Source organism: Leptinotarsa decemlineata, unplaced genomic scaffold (genome assembly GCF_025532065.1).
Source record: "Leptinotarsa decemlineata unplaced genomic scaffold, Ldec_3_MD MMD2_tig00026328_RagTag_RagTag, whole genome shotgun sequence".
NCBI classification, from domain to species: Eukaryota; Metazoa; Arthropoda; class Insecta; order Coleoptera; family Chrysomelidae; genus Leptinotarsa; species Leptinotarsa decemlineata.
In genome coordinates this window covers 32,473,618-32,481,825 of record NW_027412688.1, presented here as the reverse complement: position 1 = coordinate 32,481,825, position 8,208 = coordinate 32,473,618, and positions in this window count along the sequence as shown.

Genomic DNA, 8,208 nt, shown 5'->3' with positions numbered 1-8,208 from the left:
GATGAAAGTCTATGTTGGAATACTCATATTGAGATGTTAAAAAAGAAAATCGGACCAATTTTGGGAATATTATTTGGGAGTAGAAATCTCATTCGAATTTAATATCTTAAATGTATATATTTCTGTTAGGTATATTTAAATCTACACTATTTAATTTCAATTTGGGGAACAGCTAATTCACCAATAATGAATCTTCTCAAGAGACTGCGGAATAAAATATAAAAATGTATATTCACATTACCTTGTCTTGAACCTACGTCAAATGTATATATATATATATACCACGTGATCTTTTAGATATTCAGTCCATTTTTCAATTGTAAATTTGTTTGTTCAATCATTATGTTAAAAAAATCATAAACATTCGAATTTGGATTTCAATCAAATAAATACCATCCATGATTATAATACAAGACAAGCAAAAAAACTACTAGTTAAATCATATCGATCAAAATTTGGGGATAAATCAATATTTCATTTAGGAGTTGAAATATATAATAATCTTTCAGAGAAACTGAAAATGAATCAAAAAACAAAATTCAAATTGGAATTGTATATAATATATGTATATGTGTAAATATGTGTTTGTATTTATGTATGTATGTGCTATTCATTCATTTAATATGTTAGTATTGATATAATTTAATCATTATTTTAAATTTTATCCCTCTTATAAACATTCTTATTTCTTGGGATTAATGAATATTACTATTATGAAGTGGACCAAATTGGTCACTTTCAAAGAGAAACTTCTCTTTTCAAACTAAATAAATAAAAACTGATGGCTGTGTCTGAATTTTATTGACAAAGTTAATGGTGAAAACCGCATATCAATATCCATCGTCGTTTCTGAGCATGTTTTTCAAAAATGTGCATTTTCGAAAGTTTGCTTCAACTTTTTTCCTGTAAATGATTTCTTGTTTCTTGTTTCAATAGTGTATAAAACTTATTTTTTCAAATGAGATATCAATAGTTATTGATGAAAAAGAGTTAGAGCTTAAAATTACCTTTCCAAAAATATAGCACATTTGATGTTTTCCTAGAGTCATCTTTGAAATACTTAGCTTTTAGGTTTTTCCATATAGCAACGATGCGGCAACAAAACAGAATGCAGATCTTTACTGGTGGCTGTCAAATTTTGATTAAGCAGTAGAAACGCTCTTCAATTAGTGGTTTTTGTTCAATTTTCAAACACATTGGCAATGAATTATGAGAATTACGAAAAATAGGATATGAGTATGCTTTATACAAACCGAGAAAATGCAGCCAAGCAATTTGGGTAAATATTCGTTTTGAGGGCACTCGGCGATTTTGAAAAAAAATTTGAGTGTACTTACGTATACAGATGCGTAGATTACGAATCCGAAAGAATAAAACGGCGCTCTCACTTATTTACAAAGTTAAGGCCCTTGAAAGTTCAGAAAAGGGAAACTTCTTTTTCACAATATAAACTATTTAAAAACACAAACATTTGTTCACTAGGTCACTTTTACACCATATTCCTCCTTAATTGACACATTTCAATTCAACAATCAACATTTTTCTTATAAAAAAACTCAATTTAAAAACGAATACTTCTCCTGGTGACATTCTTCTATTTCTAGGTTAGTTACTAGTGACATTTCAGAAAAAAGCGGTTGTATATTTCCCGCCGCCTACTATTTCAAATTCGTAGATTATCTTATTACACCACCAGGAATATTGACAGCATTAGTAGTACCAACCATGCCATCCATTAACCTTAAAAAGGTAAAATACAGAGATATATAACCAAAAAAAGCAGCTCCGTACTTTTTTAACATTTTTATTGGAAAAATGTTGATTGTTGAAGTGTCAAGGAAGAAGGAATAAGGTGTGAAGGTGAGCTAGTGAATAAATGCTTGTGTTTTTAAATAGTTTATCTTGTGAAAAAGAAGACTGAAAAGTTGCTCTTTTCTGAACTTTGAAGGCCCGTAACTTTGTAAATAAGGGAGAGCGCCGCTTTTGTCTTTCGGAGTCGTAATCTACGCATCAAAATACGTAAGTACACTCAAAAAATTTTTTCAAAATCGCCGGGTGTCCTCAAAACGAATATTTACCGAAAAAGTCATTTTGAAAGCTGTTGAAGATAATCCCAAAACATCAACGCGAAATTTGAAAATATAAACAGACCTAGCAAGACTAACGTTAGGAGGATTTTCAGAAAAACTCAGATTCAAGCCATACAGGAGGGAGAGTTCATCAACTCAGACCAGGAGATTTTGAACGCCTAGTTCAAGCCAAGTTCGTGATTTTTCGTTGGATTGTATTTGGTCAGACGAAACTTATGTAAGCAGTGTCGGCATTTTCAACCGCTACAATTCTTATACTTGGGCACAACAAAATCATAATTCTATTGTGGAGCAAAGAAGTCAAGGAAAATTTGGATTTAGTATGTGGGGTAGATGTTTTCAGGAGTAGAATTATCGGCCCGTTCCTTTATAATGGCACTCTCACTTTTCACCATTCGGTTTGTCATAAAATTTGACCCTCAGACAGAGCCATCAGTTTTCATCTCACCAGTTTGAAAACAGGAGTTTCCCTTCAAAAGTGTCCAATTTGGCCCAGTCAGTACAATTCCGTAATAGTAGACACTAAATTCTCAGAAATATTATGGTATTGAAACGAAAACATTGTTATCAAGATTGTGACTAGATATTTTATCATTTTTCACCAGTATAATTTCTGTACGCCACTGACAGTCTTTTCTTAGAATTTACTGCCTACTATTTTGGAATTATAGTTTTCCAACTTTTCTTTCCAATATCAGTATGAAAAACTTTTGTTGTCTTTTATCTTTCATTTTAAGATAATAACTTGTTTAAGAAAACAAAACAGCTTTCAATATTTTTTGAAAAAAAAAATGCAAGAAAATAATGAAAAATAAATTATTTTTGTATCGGTTGCTGAATCAATAAACGACATTTCCTTAAAGGTATATTATCATATTTGCTAGAAGTAAAAAAATGAAAAACGTCATAAAAAAATGCAAATAACAATAGGAAAAACAATTTCGCACAACAAGTTGTTCAGTTAATAAACAATAGAGTTAATAATTTTGTTCACTAAAATTTTCATGGATAACTTCGAAAAAACAATTCTACTCCCCCTTATCAATATTAATTAGCAGCTGACCATAGCGCATGATCCACAGACTCGTCAGTATCCCAATATCCACAGAGAATTCCAACAAAAAATTAAATTGGATAAAACAAAATGCAGTGAAGAGCAACTTCAAACCGAACGATTCATCACATACTTGACAAAAACTTTTCAGAGGCCATTAACTAAATATACGCCCACATTGAAAATAACACCAACACCTACAAAACACTCAGATGAACAGGGAAATCATCAAATAAAATAGATAGACTACTAACAAAAGAGAACAATAACATAGTGTTAGGAATCACAAGTTAAAATGTAAGACCTCGTTAGTCCTTAGCTCGCACAAGTTTCGACTTCTGAGGGTTGTCGTTAGTTGGGGGGCGATAGCAGGTTAACGGAAAAAACATATTTTTTTTAAACATTGTGTAAAGAGTAACAAGTCAAACATGAACAAAGATAGCAAATCAGGGGTCTACAAAGTTGCATGTGAATCGTACACAACTTTTTATATAGAAAGTACTTCAAGAAATTTCAAAACGACAATCTCACCTGTTCTTGCCACCTTTCAGAGAACAATCACGATTTCAATATGGACAAAAATAAAGAATGAAGTACAAAAAATTTAACGTCCTGGAATCTCTGGAAATCAATAAATCAGACATTCAAGTTTCCTTGTAAATGAGCACATTCACTCACCATTGTTAAACTTGTTTTCATAAAATGACAATAATTAACATAGTGTCAAATTACCTGTTTTCCTAGAAGTTATATTGCATTGTTATGGTTTTTTCAAAATCTAGGTACCTGTTTTGACAGAATTATCTAGTTAAGTTTTATACCTACTGCTGTTATATAAAACACATTGTATAATGGTAGAATTCAATAGAGTTCACTCCAGAAATCATATTAGAGAAAATGAAGTTACTCGATGTGAATAAGGGTGCTGAGATCGATGGTTACCCTACATACTTCGTTAAAAATTGTGCCTCTGGTCTATGCTATGCCTTGAGCATCTTATTTAACAAATCCATGCAGTCTGGTGCTTTCCCAGAGGTTTGGAAACCTGCTCTCCTAGTCCCGATTTATAAAAACTCTGGTAATAGAAACTCAGTAATAAATTATCGAGGTATCAGTAAACTGTCCATTTTCAGCAAATTGTTAGAAAGCATTGTTTATGACTCTATGTTTTACCATATCAAGTCATCAATCTTAGAATGCCAGCATGGTTTTTTCTCCAAGAGGGCCATAGAAACAAACTTAATATATGCCGACTACATTTCAACTGCATTAGACAATCGAGCACAGGTGGACTCACTGTATACTGACTTCAGTAAGGCATTTGATAAAGTCGACCATAACCTTCTTATTTCAAAACTTGCTGGAATCGGTATACAGGGAGATCTCCTTAGATGGCTTTCATCCTAACTTCACAATCGCAGCTCAGCTAATGAGCATAAATGGATACAGATCTGCTCCAGTTGTGGAAACCTCGGGAGTACCTCAAGGTTCACATCTGGGTCCATTAATGTTCCTAGTATTTATAAAAGATTTGAAATATTGCTTCAAGCATTCACATGTATATGCTGATCACTTAAAAATCTACACAAAAGTAACGACGATTAGAGATTGCTCAGGAAGATTCAGGAAGACCTCAATGCTTTTTTAGAATACTATACCCTCAATAAATTAAAACTTAATAATAATAAATATGCATGTATATTTACATAATTTGTTACAGAGTAGACCAAATTAAAGATCTAGGAATCTATTTTGATACAAAAATGACTTTCAATCCCCATTTGGATTATGTAATAAATTCCTGCAGCAAAACCTTGTGATTTTCCTGCAGAATATGCAAAGACTTCAACAAAGAGGCTACAATAAAATCTATTTACTATGCATTTGTTTATAGTAAACTTAAGTTTGGAAGTGTCATATGGAGCCCACATTATAATACACATAAATGACAATTGGAAAGATTCCACAACAGATTTGTAAGGTTCTTGCATTTCAAAATAATGAAGACTCATGTAACACTTGGCATTAGTGAAATTCGATCTCACTATAAAATACAGCTTCTAGAACAACGAAGAATAATAACTAACTTAGTTTTTATCTATAAAATTATAACAAACGGTTATGACTCACCCAATCTAGTATCAATGATTTTTTATCACGTTTCTTATAGGAACACTAGAAACAGAAAATGACTTGCCAGTCCGAATTTCAACACAAATTTGGGCAAAAACTCCCCAATTACTAGAATGTGCGATTCTTTCAACAAATATTGTAACGTAAATGTTTTCTCTATTACGTTGAATTTCTTTAAAATAACGATGAAAAGAATATTCAACACATAGCAAAAATAATTGGTTAGTGTGTACGAAATTTATTAATTCATTAATTTTTATTTTTTCTTGTATCTGTTGACACCGTATATCTCTGTAACCACTACTATCAGTGGATGCTCCTTATGGGTATTTCTGTTTGTATCCCAAATTTTGAATAAATAAATAAATACATAAATAAATTAATGTACCAGTCCAACTGATTGTGTATTTATCATTTATCATGGATAAAAATAGGACTGGTATTATGTGGTCATATGAAACTTGTTATACCAAACGTTTCGTGTGGCAGTCATCTTCAATGCCATAGTATCATATGAAATGTTTTATTTATTTATCGAACACGGCTTAACGACTCAAACATGTGTTTTTCTTATGTATTCATTGTGTTTTTTATTGCTACAAATTAAAGAGTTAGTAAAATTTATGATAACTCGTAACGCAAACAGAAAGTTTATTAACATTTTTCAAAAAACTGAAAATAAAATTTTTACCATTTTCTTTAAAATAATCTCAAAACACTAGGTACTAGTCGCCTTCGAACTAAATTAATGGACAACCCAAAATGTATGACAATAACAAGAGAATCGTTATCGATGATCAGCAATACAAATACACCTTTGAAATCCACACATAGGAACAGTAATAGATGCATTAAGAAATTCCATAGCACAAAAGTGTCAAAACCGTGATGCGGGCCATTCATATCGAACGAATTCCCAGTTAAATTAGCCACACTTGTCTCAGGTACCATCATCAACAAGAATAAGGAATCAGCAGATGTGGACGCCCTGGCAACTTCAACATCACATTCGTGTGTCATTCATATTTCAAACACACAATGATTGTGTATGAAAATATTGTATACGCTTTTTCTTGGGAATACAAATTGTAGGGTGGATGTCCTAAAGAAAACCAAGGGGATGTTAATATGTTGTTTCTTGAGACAGGTGGGGGTTTGGTCAGCTGAATTCAATTTCATATAACGAAAAGTTCAAAACCGTATTTGACTAATACTTCAAACTAAAAGGGGTATATTTTTGAGAGAGATTAGCTTTTGGGAAAAAAGTTTTTGGCTTTTTTTTCTCCATCTTTATACAAAAAAGTATCGGAAACTTCCAAAGAAAGGAAAAAAGGTTCGAAATAAACTCTGTCTACATCATGCATAGAAAAAATTATTTGACTACTTTCATATGAACATTGAATTATTCGGAAATCAATTTTCCTTCTCAGTTTTCACCCCGAACATTCGTTATGGAATGCCAAAGAGAGTGTCTCTTCGGCGAGTCTTGGCCTTTACCTGACGATATAAGAATCAAATCATTCATATTAATTATGAAAGAATTATGAAATGTCACTTACATAGAACCCTATCATCCTCGATGGCGGACTTCGAAGTTTCGGAATAAGACACTTGTCTGATTATCCCATCAGCAGCTATCTGGATAATATTACAAGATTGAACACTCGATTCATTCATAAAATTACAACTTCTTGTCATAAATAAGTTAAATATACTCATGTCATCGATAACAATACGTAATGACACGCATACCCCTTCCATTTTGAAAATTATTGAACTTTAATTATTCGTCAACTGTCGATTAAAAAAGCGAATATAATTAGTCTATCTCTTCGATTTTTTTCTATTTTCTACATCTACATATCCTTAAAAATAGATAGTGAATTTGTAAAGTGGTCAACAGTGTACAAGGAAATTTTAAAATTTTCCCGCGATTCCTACATTATGTATTGCCATTTTCTATTTGATCTCAAGAATGCAAATCGAGAATTGAAATGCAAAAAGTGTATTTTCAGAGATTTGCAGGTATTTGTTGATGATGTCATAGATGATTCATTATTGTGTCTATTCTTATTCTGAAAAAGATGGTTCAGGTCTACCAATCCATTAAAGAATTGATAGTGAGGCTAATTTCGAGTCTAGCAAAATTGATAGAAAAATTAGATGCTAGAGTTTCGTTTCTGTTGCAAACCAACAGTAAGATAAATTCAAAAAAGCAACAACAGCTGTTTTCTGTGATTTTTAAAAACCTTTGACTGTGTAAATCAAATAAAATCAACTATAAAAGCATTTTGCCATAGAACTGGAGATAATGGTTAGTTATAATGCATATCCTGCTTTGAAAAATGCAAACAGTTTGTCAAGCTATTTTATTTCACACTGAATGTGAATGTAGGTCATTCCCAAAGCTGTATATTTTGATGTATATTACTGACCTAGCCTATGATACGACTAACTTATGCTAGACAACAACCCTGCTCAAAACGAAACTGTTAGTCCTGATTAAGTTTAAAGTCAAGAGTAGCCGGTAAGTACCTACAGATCTTGTATTCAAATAAATGTCTTTGCATGATCTACAGATCTTTGTAGAATTTCATAGATGTATTTAATTATTCCGAATATCTGGGATCATCAGTTTGTTGTATGAATATTTCTTTACATACTGTCATTGTGACAAAGCAGATTGTCTTTCATGGTCATAAAGTTTCAGCAAGGTTTAAGTGAATCATCTTCCAAAGATGTTCAAAAAAGTGATGTTGGAGAGTTGAAGACTTTTGTTTTCACCGCAAACTAAAAGTTCGCCTACAGATTGAAATATTTTCTTGTAATTCAAATTTTACATTAACACTCATATATTTTACGTTGTGTAGTGAGAATGTGTGGAGTGAAAACTGAATGAAAAAAAATGTCCGTGTAATCCAGTGGTTACAA